The sequence below is a fragment of the Dermacentor silvarum genome, chromosome 1 (genome assembly GCF_013339745.2).
Source record: "Dermacentor silvarum isolate Dsil-2018 chromosome 1, BIME_Dsil_1.4, whole genome shotgun sequence".
NCBI classification, from domain to species: domain Eukaryota; kingdom Metazoa; phylum Arthropoda; class Arachnida; order Ixodida; family Ixodidae; genus Dermacentor; species Dermacentor silvarum.
The window spans coordinates 17240931-17256212 of record NC_051154.1 but is presented as its reverse complement, the minus strand read 5'-3'; the positions used below and the strand labels follow the sequence as shown (position 1 = coordinate 17256212).

The following is a 15282-nucleotide window of genomic DNA, read 5'->3' as shown; positions in this document are numbered from 1 at the left end:
ATTCAAATCGGTTCGCCGGTTGTTTCATTAAATGTGTTTCTTCATTTTACATGTATCTGAATAGGGAAATCGAAGTGGGCCCCGAGCTAAAGCTTCCCCTTAACATGGCTACACAAGCGTCACCAAGGCTCTGGCTGAGGAATGACAGATGCGCGCAAATATTGGCGGTGAAGTTACGACCGCAGCCGACCGTTTCGCCTTTCAAAGCAACTTCTCCTTTTTCTGTATTTATATCCGCGCAAAATGTCGCCTGCAGGCGCGCTGCCTCCTCACGGCCGACACCTTGCCACTGCTGCTGCTTTTCGAGCCAAGTCGATCGTGCAGTGGCATACGCGCATGTGGCTCAATTACGGGGCTGTTGACGGTATCGCGGAGCCAATCAACTGCGGCCGCCGACCCACGCAGAGCTTGTTTTCGCCCTGTCTTCGTACTGAACTACCATTGGTCCAGGATCGTGCTGAGCGGCTTCGCACCAAAGCCGCACGCGGCGCGACCTTGGGGCGTCTCCTGTCGGTTCAAGCATCGCGGCCGTCGGATTGCAGCGCGCACCAGTGGCGCGAGAGACCGGTGTTGACATAAACGCAATGAAACAGAACGACCGACTCCGATTCACATTAGAATTCGACAACGAACCAAAAATCCAGGGAAATCGCCAATGCCTCAATGAAGCGGTTGATCGATGCCTCTGCAATGAATGTAAGCAGCAGGCGCACCAAGGTGTAGCACGGTGCGTGGTTTCGGAGTGTTTAATCGCTTTCCTGCGCTCATAGGATTCCCATACGGAGTAAAGAAAATTCTCAAGGCTGCAGAAGGGGCGATGTGTGGTTTCTCACTTAATGGAGGTGCCGCAAGGTTCGTGCCGATTTTGATCTACCTCTACGCAGATTAGTGAAAGCGTGCCATCACTCATATATGCAGCAAGTGTCATTTTCTAACGCAGAAAAAAAGAACACGTTTGTGCATTATTACGTCCAATAAATTCATGTTAGAATCGTTACAGAACGAGTGAACACAAATTTATTGGCTGGCAAAGACCGCGGTTTCTTAACTGTGTTTTGGGATAGCCGGCTTATGCAAAGTGCTTTCTCATTTGTCTGCAGTTAATAAACAGCAGCTACATCAACAACAACATGGGAACGACGCGCTAACTGTAATTGCCGTGAAATATGACTCCCTTGTCTTTTTTTTCTCTCTCATCGCCATCATTCGTCGCCAGATCTTTACCTCTCTTGTTTCTTTTCGCTGTACATGGCATAACGGTTTACAATGCACGGGCGTCCCTGTATGTTCGTAAGTAAATGCTTGTTCGACCGTACTATGCACATAGCAATAATGAGCGAAAATACGCACAATAAAATAATAATAAGAAGAAACCGGCAATGAACCGGGAGCCGAATCAGCAAAGTTTTTCTTTTAAGTTCTCTTTGCCATTGACCGGCTGCCTTCAGTAATGAGATGTCCAGCATCAGGATTGGCTGAATTTTGACGTGACTGTCTTTAAAAACGGTCAGAGGTGGTCGCTTGGTAAAACTGAATGTAACTGAAACATGTTATAGCATTATCGCTTATATCGTTTCAACCATACTATCCACGCGCCTTACTTTAACATCGTTCTGTAGATTTAAAAAATCATGAGCCATTCCACTCTGTGAAGATGGATGACCAGCGAAGCTGTTTAGCGCACGACACAGAGGTGACACAGAATTTTGAACAAAGGTGCGAACATATTTATTGTCCTGATCGGTGGTCATCGTGACGATAAGTACGCACACACATCCGCGTATCACCTCTATTATTAAATCTGTCCGTCACGTAAGACAGACAGATACCCCCTTAAGCAATGGCTCATACCCCCGTAAACGCGGCCTCCTCGTAACGACGATAGAAGTGAAATTCTGCGCTGGAATGATGAGCGGCAATGGAGCCAGCTTTGGAAGAAGACGAAGACGACGAATGTGTCAGCAGTGGCACGAGCGCGTTCGCGCGGTTGCGCCGAAGGGCTTAAATTGCTCCTGTAAAAATGTCTTCCCAGCAATGCATTTGTGCTTAAAAATGAAGCCGACTTTATGGGGATCAGCGCAAGCTTGGTCTTTGTAAGCTGGCTTTCCCACTTTGTCTGTTGCAGTGAAGCCTACTCATAAAGAAAAATGTGATGCGGACGGAGCCCGATAACGCTATCGCGTTCCACTCTTAAAGGCGAAGCTTAAGCGTCCTCCAAATTTTGTGAATACGGGCGCAGGGTTATATTGGACATATTCTCGAATTTTTCTTTCATGACGGTGTCAGAAGTTATATATCAAAGATACCCGCATGCACAACCCTGTCAATCAAAGTAGAGATAACACGAAAAAAAAGTAAATGTGGTTACGTTACGGTGATCTACACCTAAAGGAAACGTACCTTCGTTGTGTAAAAGAAAGACCCGAATTCACAAGGTTTGTCTAGCGTAATTCACCAAGCTCCTCCTTTCGTACGCAATTTTTTTAGCCATAAAGTTCATATACCAAGACTGTAGCGGGAGTGGCAGTACACTTACCTAAGGGCGTCGTATGAGAGCGAGAAGGAAGCAAAGCTCGGCTTAAGCAACAAGGGAATAAAGAAGCGTGGTCAAACGATAGCATGGTTGCACATCATGCATCTGTAGTTGAGGCTATATTCTTAGGGCAAATTACTGCAAACCTCTTCTTGACAGGTTCCTTTTCGGGCGTCTGCTACAGCGCCGACCAGCGCGACCGCGCTCAGCGCCCGTTCATCGCACCATCAAAGCAAAAACAGTGCCTATGTTACAAAACGCCTAAACCAGGGAAAACACGGGGAATGCGGGAGATGGTAATTCAAGACGATGAGCAACACGACAACAAGGAAGGAGCGAACGTTTCGACAAGTCCACTTGTCGAAACGAAAACGTCTAAACGCCTTTTTGTAATACAACCTTGGTAAAAAAAAAGCATCACATGTTCGTCAGTTACGTCCGGATTAACGATAATAAAATCATATGCGGGTATGAGCGAGGGACAAGAAAGAAAGAAAGAAACAAAATTCAGAGCCCTTTCACTACTGTGAAGATGGAAGCCAGTGAAGCTGTGACTATGGTGGGTCTGCTGTAGTGAAGATTGCCCTCACGATGAGAATGGGCGTAACGTCATTGGGCATCACCCAACCGAACATGTCTATCATGAACGTTTCGGTTGAGAAGCCCGCGTTGAAACCTGGCTGTCGCACCGGGGATGTTGGCGCTAGCGTTGCCAAGGCGTGCTCCATCATGGTCGGGTTCCTTGAGGGCAAGACGATGCTGACGTTTGGCCTCAACATCGCGCTCCCGCAACTACGGGTCCGCGGCTCTTCGCTGATGCTTCGCCTGGTCTTCGGAAGCGCTCACGCTAGAATCGGCACGTCAACGACGAGCCCTTTCCCGAGCGCGTTCGCGGTGGCGTTGCTGAAACGCGTTAGGACGGTGAAGCATCGATTGCGAAAGCAAATTAGTAGACAACTATACGAACTAAGAATAGTAGTTTTATCGGCTGTATCAACTTGTCAACATTCACTTACTAACTAAATTAACAAGCATGGTGTAACGCGTGCACAGGTAAACATAAATACATCTCGTCGATGACCGCGAAAACTCGCTGTCGAAATGCTGGAGTGAGGAGGCGAGGCAGCAGTAGCGAGCGAATTGACCTTCGTGCCGTCTCTCGCTTCAACGCGAACATGGAAAGCACAGCGCACACGAAGCTACCGGTACTAGTTGCACTATCGCTTTGAAGATGAGGCCCGCGCGGTCAAGCACTTCTTCCGCGTCGCAGATAGCTTTCAATATTGCCCCTTTTCGCGGAGCAGTTTGTTTTAAAGAAACGAGATGGCGCTCCCGGCGGCGCGCCATACCTCTCCTCAACGAGCGCGCACGAATACGAAACCATTACCGCTTCTACCTTGCTTCTGTGCGCTCAGCTGTCGGAAATGCAACTGAGTTTTCGCTAACACACTGTGCTCCAATCATGCTAGATTGAATCATGTGGATGGAAGACGTGAGCAGTAGTTGGCTGCAAAAATAGTGACTGGCATGTTACGGAATAGAATGAATATGTGTGGCCAAGTTCGCGGACCGATGCTGCAACTGTCCGAACGTGTTACCGGCGCTTCGTGATGTACGGCTTTCCTCGAGGATACATAAATTTGCTCATCCACCAGCCTTGTACCACTAACTTTCAAAGAAAGGGCTTCATCCCCAGAACGTCGGCAAGAGTGAGTACCACTCGTTAAACAATGACAAAGGGAGTGGGTAGCACCGCTTCCTGCCATATTAAGTTTCGCGCACGTTATCTATACACATCTGTCCCAAATGGCAGGAAAACTTACGCCCACTCTATCGCCGACGTATCAAGAATAAGTGAATGGGTGCACACTTGAATATATGCGCAGTGTATACGCACAATAAATGACGGACTACACCTATGGCGCAGGAATGGTAGAAGCTGAATGTTTCGTGACGGTCCACAAGAGTAAGCGAGTTACTGGCTGTAATATATCTGCTACAAGGTATTACAATGTACAAAACAGCTACGTTTCAAGCTTTGTGCGCAGCAAGAACAAATCTATCGGAACTTAGCACACCCGCGAGCGATTAGGCAGACAATAATCAGATAGTGGCCGCACCGAGGAACTTCACTGAGTCAGAAACTGACAAGCCACTGCTTCAAAATATTTGCCGAATAAAGAACAAAGAGCAAAACACATAATTCTGATGGAATTCATAATCGGAAAACTTGAATAGCTTGGAATACATATTTAGCCCCGCTTTTAGAACAAGCCCCATATACGCTGCTTGCGCCGTTTCAACATAGCTTAATCAGCTCCGAAAGCGCTTTTGCATGTTCTCTGAAGCTGTGATCAAAGCTTCATGTCGTTCACCAAGTCACCGTCTACGAGATATCCGAAAACAGAGGTTTTCTAAGCCGCGCCGGCGTCATACACTTCCATTGTAAACAAGGAGGCAACGGAGGCAGTTGAGGCAAGCAATAGACGCGTCACATTCTATGGCGTCACCATGTGATCAAACATGGCAGCGCCTACGGGATCGCCGCGAAAAGGGTCAATACAACGCGGCTGCGCCGTGAGCAGCCATTGCCGGAGTAGAACGCCCCCCCCCCCCCCCCCCCCCTTTTCGCCTCCCCCCGTGCCTCACGCGCGACAGAAGCAGCGCGCTACTGCTTCGCCTTTCTCCCTCACGCGTGCGAGATTGCGCCGCGATTGTCAGCTGAACCTCGCAAGCTTCCACTCGCACATACAGCGTACGGCGCGTGGCGACGATGTTACCGTGTTTGGACTTTCTACGGAACCTCACAGCGACGTCGACCACGACCACGGCGACGGAAGAAATGCGCTTGGAGTGCCCATATAATTCCGATCGCGAGATAAAGAAAACTGCATAATAAATAGTCCAGACAGCTTCAAGGAAAGGCCAGCAGCACCTTCACTTCCATCGGAATGGCATGACCGCGCTGAACGCGGTTGTAGGAGCAGTTCTAATGACGTGCATATGGACTCCCTCGGCAGCCGGTACCGTCGAAGGTGCCGGTCGGCGATAAAGCCCCTTTATCTTCCTAAAGTAGCGCCATTCTTTGATCTTGCCGCCATCGCGCTCACCCCGGCGTTTCCTTCTCGCCGCCTCCTGTCGCCCCAGCCTCATCCGCTCCCCCATTGGCCAATCCGTGTCACGTGGACGCACGCGTTGCGCTTTTGTATATTTTTAAAATGCGAAGCATTTCTTGCCGGCGGCTCTGTCCGACCGTCTCGCGTCCCACAACCACACAGGGGGGGAGGGGACGCGCATGCGCGTCCCCTCCCCCTCTCTTTTCTTTCCTACGCTCCCACCCTTTCTCTCCTCTAGGAATCCTGTACGGAGCGGCGCGCGCGTGCCACACCCCCACAGCGCATGCGCGTCCCCTCCCCTCTCTCTCCTCTCCTACGCTCCCCCCTTTCTCTCCTCTAGGAATCCGGAGCGGCGCGCACGACAGGTGGTGCGACCGCTGCATACTCCGCTGGGGGTGTCACGGTAGTTCCGCGGTATGAAAATGACGGAGCGCGCGCGCCTCATTCTCTCTCCTGTGCAGCGCCGCGATGAGCGCTCGGGCCGCTGCCGCAAAACCATCTCCCGCTCAAGCTAACCATCTCCCCGCTGCTTCGCATCCACACAAGGTTCCCTTTAGCGGGAGATGGAGTCATTTTTTCTCTAGCGCGCTCCTATCGCCATTTACGACCCAGTGAAGCGAAAGTGCTCTATGCGTGATCCGAGTTTTCCGCGGATTTCTTTTAGTAGCGCGTTAGCGGTCATCTGCTACGGCAGGGTCGACATCCGCGGCGCCACCGTCGAGATGGCGCTGGTCGTGCCAAGCGGTACCATGGAGCAAAGGAGGAAGGAAGTGGTTGGCGCTACTTTCAGACACTGAGGGGTTTCAATCGACGATGTAGTCGAGCGCCAACCAACGACGAAACGCACGTTCCCTGCGCATAGGATCCCTGTCGAGGGCACTGACAGGCTGACAGTTGTAAAGGCCGCTATAACGGACAAATGCAGAAAGAAGGGAGGGCTACCGACAGTGCAAAATTTATTACGGAAAACTTCGCCATGTAACATCCGTACGTAAACGTTTTTCTGCCTATCACAGTAACGTCGTATAAGCGGTCATCGCTTCTCCGCCACGATGATGCATCGCATGAAGCGTTTGCTTTCGAGGCCCAGTCGGCCGCATAATAACACAGGTGAAAAGGACAAAGGTACGTGCATTGTTGTTTTGGAGCATGGTAATAAATCATATGTTGGTGACACCAACGGCCTACAGCGTCTAACTTCACCATCACCACGACGATCAATGCTTACGCTTCCATTAATTTACCAGCTTCATCAGAACGCGCGTTTAAGTGCATGTCAGAATACTAAGCAGCACAGCACGCATAACAAATAAAAGATCAACTTTGAAGATGGTTTGGGATCAAATTGGTCCAAGTCGTCGATCCTGTTCTACTGACGCACTATCTTTTTTGGAGCCATCACAGCACATGGTGTTTAAGCGAACACTTTCAAAAATTTTTAAAGGTCGCCTGTGCCAGATAGCACAATTCTAGTTCATGAGCTCGTCTACTCGAAGGGACGGACATTACTTGCACAAAAAAATTGAAATGCATAATGAAACGCCAATGCATTTCTCCGCAAAGTTCGGGAATTAATATCTCTAAACTGGCATCATTCAGAGAATTCGTTCCAAGTGGATCCGCCTTGCGAACTCCATGGCTAGAATTTGTACACTGCAATATGGGTCATAAGGTAATTAGTTAAAAACTTAATCAGTGCATTTTTGTTAAGCAGTTGATTATGCATTTTTTTTCTGCGCAAGTAATTTCCGCCTCTTCGAGTAGACCAGCTCATGAACTAGAATTGTGCTATCTGCCACAGGCAACCTTTAAAAATTTTTGAAAGGGTTCGCTGAAACACCCTGTATAGTACGAGGTCACGGTGGTGGCATACAAGCGGCAGCAGACGCCGTACCGCAAACATTCGAATGCGGCATCGCTGTACGAAGCGAACATTCAACGGACAGTAACGATACCGGGTGGACTTTTCATGTTCTAAAACATGCGAAGCCGAAGGCATCACTGAAGCAGAGTAGAAGTGAGTCTGACCACTTGCAGATACTTGCGCTGTGGCTGAACGTAAACATGGCAGTTCCACATGAATGGAACAATGCTTAAGTTGTCAGCCTAACGCTGCAAGCACCCCGGCTTTACTGTGAAGTTCGTTTATTGCTTCAGTACAAGCAATACAATACGCACCTACACCGCTAAAAATAGAGTGAAATGTCGGAGATTCCTCTAAACGCACTAAATTAAGCGATCCAATTGTGCATCGCAGGGAGAGCGCGCGCTCGGACAGCATTTACAGCGACGCAAATGCTGATCTTCCTAGCGCGTTTTAGTGACGGCGCTCAGCATCGTGCATTAAACATTGTTCTAACTTCGCAATGCCCGGCCACCGTCGCCAAGTGTTTAACGCCGTCATGTTGACTTTGCTGCGCAGCAGACGAGAAGCACTTAAGGCCCAACTGCACGTACGCGTGCCGGCGCGCGATCGCTCGCGGCCACGCGCCTTGTGTTTGCCGCGCCCCGTGAGTAATGACGGTTTGAACCTACAAGACTCGCCCCAGCGCGCATCCACTTGGCTCACTATTTTCGCCTTGGTAGACATCGTTTCTTATTTTTGTAAGGCCGCCAGAGCACCGATATTTGCCCGGAGAAGATATCTGGGCTCGCGCCGCGCTTCGGCGCGTACGATCTGTCCTGCCCCATGCATCTGCTCATGCGCGAGGCGCGTGAGCGCGAGATTTCGCGCGCCGGCAAGCGTACGTGTAGTTTGTCCATAAAACAAGTGTTCAAATTAGCGCCACTCCTCCTTTCCTGCATGTTTCCTCCTCCCCATCAGCGCCCCCAAGAAAGCTCAAAACTAATCAGGGCATGCAGAAAAATAGAAATATTGGTTGTTTACTTTCACATGCATCATAATTACTTCTTTCGTAAAAGCATTATTTCACAGAAAGAGTAAGTATTGCTTTAGTTTCTAGTACAAGGCATATTGTATCAAGAAGCATAATCTGTCCTGTCTAACTACCAACAATGTGCAGGTTGTATTTTACACCTATAGCCATGGCGTCTCGCGCATTCTTTCTTGCATGCGACCGCTTCGATCCAAATTCACGCTTGTTACTTGCTCTACACCCGACGGCAAGAAATAAATGGTCAAATTAGCCATCGCTTAGTCTCATCTCATGCGGAGGGCAGGAGCTTAGGTATGTTTTGTCGTGGTTATTGAGATCAGCTATTTGTTTTGACGCTGTTAGACCTACACAGAAAATGCCCACGTGTAAAAGTGGTTTGATTTTAGCTTAGCAGGTGGCGCCACAGCCTTAGCGCTGGTGATGCGTTGACGATGCGATACGCTTTAAAAACCTAATTGTTCACTGCGTCATTATTTTACTACTCCGTTCTTGTTCGGCACGCGATGACAGTGACGAGCAAACGCCAACTAGACACCGAGCAGACGACGCTGCGTGGGTGAACATATTCAGAGAGGCGTTTGCCAGCCCTGTTGTCGGCTAAGCAAACCGCAAGGAACTGCTGAAAAAGAGTGTACTGCAAATCAAACGAAGGCCCCGCATTGTAGTAAACGCGGCCTATAATTAAGTGTCGAAACATGTATCACCGACGCCGGCGTTCGGCTGCGTGTTCGCGCCGACGGTTTGGGTCATACCGCCGTTTTTCGGGGGTCCGACGTGGGCTGCGTTTCGCCCTACAAAAAAAAAAAAAGTCCTTCAATGAACTATATATACTCTGTCTCACAAAGCAACATAAACAACTAAAGTGCTTAATTGCGCAATGTTAATATAATTCGCATGCCTGCTCCCACGCCACATTGCGTATAGTGTTGCGCAACAACGGACGCTGCGGGCCCTTTGGATGCTACAGGCGTCGGAAGCAGGCGACAAAACGTGGACGACAACATTTTCATGTGTTCGTCTTCATCAGTGGCGCCGGTAGATTCCACAGAGCTGCACGAAGCTTCTGATGCAGAATAGACAGGCAGAAACCAACGCGACCCCTTTCACGCAGAATAAATTTCTGTGCTCTCCTGTGCTGCCACTTCCTTGCGCTCTCTTGTGTGTGACCACACCGAAGCTCGTTTATTTTGCCAATGGTGAAGAATCCGTAGCCTTAATGCATGCTTTTCTTTTTTAACAGCGAAGATGTATATGGCTGGGTTCGGGCAGATCGTGTCCGCGGGCAAGACGACGCGTAGAACAATTATTTTCGGCGACGCATATATATATCAGTTTATAAGTATAAAGTGCCTTAGCACAGGTGTCGGAACGGATGTTAGCTTAAAGAATATGAAGTAATTTTAAAGTGATTCACAACAATATCATCAAAAATAAGATTGCTGAAATTGTTTAATAGGTATGCAGACTATACTTAAAGATTACCTTGAGCCAGGACTGAGGCTTTTCAAGGTAGCTTTTTTTAACGCCTCAGATATTCACTCGGCTCCATGTGGAAAGGAAGCCGCTATAGCCGGACGCGTGTCGAAGCTGTATATGCCTAGGTTCTGAGCAAAAGTGCGTGTGTCGACAGGGTGTATAGAATGAAGTCGCGTCGACAAAATTGAATCCACAGTAGCCTTCGGCGCGCCGGCGATGCTCCCTGGCTCCGGAGTGGATGGCGAAATAATGAAACGTCATTATGTACCCACCAATGTCTGTGCCTCGTTTTCTTGTGACGTCGACGTCGCTCCAGCGACGTTATCAGCAGTTGTACTTTGGTCTTGCTGTGGCCAGGAGGCGCATAGTCCGTACTGAAGAAGAAGGACGTGCATGGAAAGAGCGCCGGCGTGAGCAACAGTGTGATTGGGTCGAAGGTGACGGGAAGCCGCTATAGCCGAACGCGTGTCGTCCGAAGGATCCGTAACGTCGGATAGCCGCTCTGTGACCGATGAAGAATAACAGCGTGCTCGTGAGGACCGCCTTCGCGAACAGAAGTGGTAGTGGGCGCGAAAGCATCGAGAAAAAAATGCAGTAGTAAATCGCAGTGACCACAAAGCAATGGTTACCATAATGACAAAGTAAAGAGAAAATGAAAGACGATAACAACAACGAAGTTATGTGTAGGGGTCTTTATAATTCAATAAAGCAGTTAACCATAAATAACTCAATATAGTTATTAACAAGTACAGCGTCGCTGGTTTTCCATCTTGACATAGCGGAAGGGCTCTGAATTTTTTTTTTCGCGCACACGGAGGCGGAGTTGTACCAAAAATTTCTTTTACTTATTTGTTTACTTATTTTCACCCGAAATGACATTTAAGATCAGAGCTTATATCCACAAAGAGCTCTCCAATGGGGACGAAATGCAAAAACGCCTGCGTACCGTGCATGGGGTTCACGTTAAAGAACCCCAGGTGGTAAAAACCTACTTGTGCAAAGAGTTCAGCACAACTACGAGTTCGTCTGACGGATACAACAGACGGCTTCTGTCTTGAAGCCTAATCAGAGAATCTGGCGGCGCCGAGGGCTTGGGCTTTGTCAACAAACTGAGGCATTCTGAGGCACCCGCTCATTAACCGCTCTCGACAGGTATCCGCCAACCATCGCTAGTGCGGCACATTCTGGCTAACGAAGCGTTTCTTCGCGCCGGGTAATGTGGTTGACCAGCGCTGCTATCGCCTCTTTGGAAAATTCTTCGGATGGTTCTGGCGTAGTGCTTACCCTCAGCTGCCGGCGTAGCGACGAGCATGTGCTATCTTCCGTGTCCATAACGTTGCTGTTGAAACTTTGGGTAACAGCGCAAACAGATGACCACAAGAAGGGAGACACGTACACACAAGCGCTGATTAACAACTGGTTTTATTGTCAAGGATAGCACACCTTATACATGCCAGAGTGAAGCAAGGGAAAGGGGAAAACATAACAAGGGTAAACTCGTGCCTACAACGCAAGCGCGATGCAGCCAACCAAGCGCAACAAGACGCAAACAATTATTTTACTTTCCAATCTGAACCCCCGATAGCCGCACCCGGAAGATAAAATTCAGCGTCAAAGAGAGCAAGGGCTGAAGCACTTGCTACTGAACTTCCTAACGTGGTATAGACTTCCAAACCGATGCGCGCGGTCTTGTCACTACTCTTTCCTAGAATCGTCGTCTCTTTTAACCGGGCCACACAATCAGTACACTTGCGCACGTTAGCAAGTGTGCTGATTGTGATCCCCCCCACCCCACCCGCTTCCGTAGTGGGTACGTGCCATGATATAGCAAGCAAGCAAGCAAGCAAGCAAGCAAGCAAGCAAGCAAGCAAGCAAGCAAGCAAGCAAGCAGCCAGCAAGCAAGCAAGCATTAGGCTAAGTCCTTGGCGACAAGTGCGTGTCATGGTCAAAAAACAAATAAAAGAAAGCTCACCAAAGTGATGGCATGATCCAGCGAACGCTTCAAACGCCTCAGTGGTCAAAAGCGACGACATGGGTTTTGGACACCGCCCATTGTAAGGCGAGTGTTAAACATAGTGTCAGCATATTTCTGACGCTCAATGGCGAATACCATCCACATATGCGCTCGCAAGTAACAGCTCGCTTCTAATCAACATAGACCACCTGCAGAGAGTGAAGCAACGTGGATGACGATGGCGCTACTGACTGTAGCGATGCCTTACCGGTAGTATACGGAATCAGGATTCTATTCTATATAACCAATCAATCTATATATAAAAATCTATTTATAAAATTCTTAAAGCGCCGCGAAGTTAATTTGTGGTCACGTCAGTCTAGGTGAAGAAAGCAAGAGTCGGGGACCTCGCCATTTAGAATGCAAGTTCAACAACACATCCCTGCAGTTCTGTTTATGTCAAGATCGGCCAATTATGCAGACATTTCATACAGAGCTTCTCAGCACATGTTGGGCCAGCGACAAAGATGTATGAACATTGCCGCGCAGTTAGTTTTAAAACGGAAATGTCAGAGGTGTCAATGACGACGGCGGGCAAGAAGTAATGCAGCGTCCAGTGAAAAGAAACGAAAATGCCTGCCACATAGGATGCTGAAAAATATTGCGAGTTCGTTATGTTATTTTTTTTTCATCGCAGTGTAGTATATTACGTTTATGGCTCGAGGATATATTATTTGATGTACGTATCACAATGATGAAAGGGAAAGTTTGCATCAACCAAAAGTATACTAAAGCACCAAGCTGTATCACGCCTAGTTGTTCACTGAGAGAATCTCATACTTTTTGCGGCAGAAAAAAAAAACGACTACAACAACAGCAAAAACAACAACAAAAATACAAGCCTTTTTAAATCCCTCTATTATGATTACTATTATTATTTTTAAAACATATGTACAAATATCCAGAGCAAGTAAAGAAGGAGCAGGCCGTCTGCGGTAAGAATAGGAAAACAGACATTATTACTCGGACCTTTGTCCTATAGGACGGTTGCATAAAACTGCACTAACAAGCAATGGACACCACAAAAAATTCAAACAAGGGCCCAAGAAATGAGTACAAAAATTTAAGCAACTTTGCTGAAGCAAAATCAGGCCCTGTGTATAATTTAGGCCGTACATATCCATAATTTCTCCTCTGCGCCGCTCGCAGGAAAAAAAAAAAAACCCGATTCTCAGCTTAATCATGAAGTAGATTCTTCGCCTCACAGAAGCCCACTCTCCATCATTTGTACGAGAGAATACCCCCGAACGTAAACATCGCGCACACAATAATTCAAGCTACTGCTGTAATAATTGTACATTTTGTAAAGCTTTTCTTCTCTATAAGCTAGCTGGGGGCTACGAGACACTCATTTAATATGACGAAATGGGAACCACACTCACACGTGACATCAGTGAACACAGGGACAACTTCTCATTTCTTTGCAAGTCCCATCAGAATTAAAACCCCTAAATGTGCCTGATAAACAGAAGAGCCACTTCTGTTGTATTAGGTACATTTTTCTAATGAGTGTCTTCATTCCATTTACACAATATCACCATGACACTGCGTGACTTTAAGGAACCCCCAAGAAGCAACAGCACCGCCTACCAGACCAAGCGAATGCACCCTGAAACAGATATAAAATGACCACCAAGTGGGAGACCGGTCATGGTGGGAATCCCGGCAAAGGAAGGGTCCACGGGCAGGCGAGCCAGGCGTGGCTCAATCGCCGCTCCTATTCTACGGGCTCACCTCCGGACGTTCTACAGCAAGGCTCCGAAGAGGAGCGGTGCCATTCGAAGAAACGCCGCCGACAAGACCTTCAGGCAGCGACCAATGATCCCCACGAGGACCGAATTTCCATTCACCAAGGCCAAAGCAAGGCATGCGCCATGACGGACGACATTGTCACCGTATGGAAAAGGCGACGACAGCGCAATGCCGCGGCCGCGCGCAATTCCTTCCGTCAATGAAGTGCTACATGTGCGCAAGGGAGGTCACTCCAGAAACATCAGGGTGCGCTTATAATTTTTCATCAACACAGGCTTGGATGCGAGGCTGTGAGGCAGCTCCAAGCATGCATCAACGCGTATGGGAACACGTAAGGCTAAGGAAATTGTAGCTGCAAACTAAGAAGCACCAGCCACAGACGGTAACAACTTTCGAGAACCGGACCGAGCCATGGGCTTACACTTGACTCACTATGGAGCTTCGCATGTATGGTGGGGTCATACTTAGGACCTTTACGCCCACTTCTCCGAATAAGCATCGAGCCATCATTTGCGTATAATGTGCTCTCTCCTATAGCCAAACCTCATAATGGTGATCTCTTATTTTCGCTGCTGTGCTCAGTCTAGTTTTGCTCGTTTACCTTGCGGAGACATCTTATCCCCTACCAGCACGTTTCTTTTTCCTCGCTCTCTTTAAATGCGGTTACGCTTGTTCACCTTCACGTTTTCCCCTCTCAACCGTGGCATTTCAATGGCCTCTGTTGTGCTCGCATCGCTTTGCCATTTATTCTTTTCGTTTACTGATCAGGACAGAGTTTGTCCATACTGTCCCAGAACACTTAAATCTTGTTGCGATCTTCAGGTGCAAGCCGAGGATGTGTAACTCTGCCTTCGTTGTCCTGTCGTTTGAACGAGGTCACTTCACATACTGGAAGTTTTGGGCAATAAAAACCGAATATAACTGCGAAGTTGACTTTCCTCCACGCGCTACGTTTGGCCCATTGACAAATACTCGGTAGTATACCACTGCTAATGAAGCCAAGTAAAGCATAGGGGAAACAACCTTTTCAAGCTTTCTTTGCCCTTTCCTTTAGGGGACGCTCACTGCCGGCTGCTATACTATCTTGACGAGTAGACGAGAACTTGGGCCACTGACTAAGTGAAACTTGGTGTGTGCCGGAATTTAAAGCCTTTAGACCGTTTCATCGGGCGAGGAGGAAAGGGTGCGCGGCGAGCCTTTCCTCCTCTCCGGCTTGTGCGAGCCTAGCGCGGCGCTGCTTGAATGTGTTACCGTGTTACCGTCGCGTGCTGCGGAAGAATTTGGAGATGATTTAGCTCGTTCTGCGTGAAATTTACGTGATGTCAGTTCATACAAGGCTGTCGATGAACCACTGTGCAGCCTTTCGGTGCAGCGATAACTACACTATGCAGAAATTTTTCTTGGCTGCGCAAACATGCGGCTTGCGTCACCTGCTGTAGTGTGTTGTGTGTGTCGGGAACTGTTTTGCCTGTATCGGCTTTCACTCGACCAAGA

General features: G+C 48.4%; 1 protein-coding gene across 1 annotated transcript in view; it reads right to left on the bottom strand.

Annotated features, from left to right (window-relative positions):
• The window catches only part of LOC119457446 (neuropeptide F receptor), a 77179-nt gene extending 65014 nt beyond the window's left edge, over positions 1-12165 (bottom strand). Inside the window, exon 1 of the mRNA XM_037719003.2 lies at positions 11995-12165. The gene's annotated coding sequence lies outside the window, so the exon portion shown is untranslated. The remainder of the gene's footprint in view (positions 1-11994) is intronic.
• Between the last annotated feature and the right edge of the window lie 3117 nt (positions 12166-15282).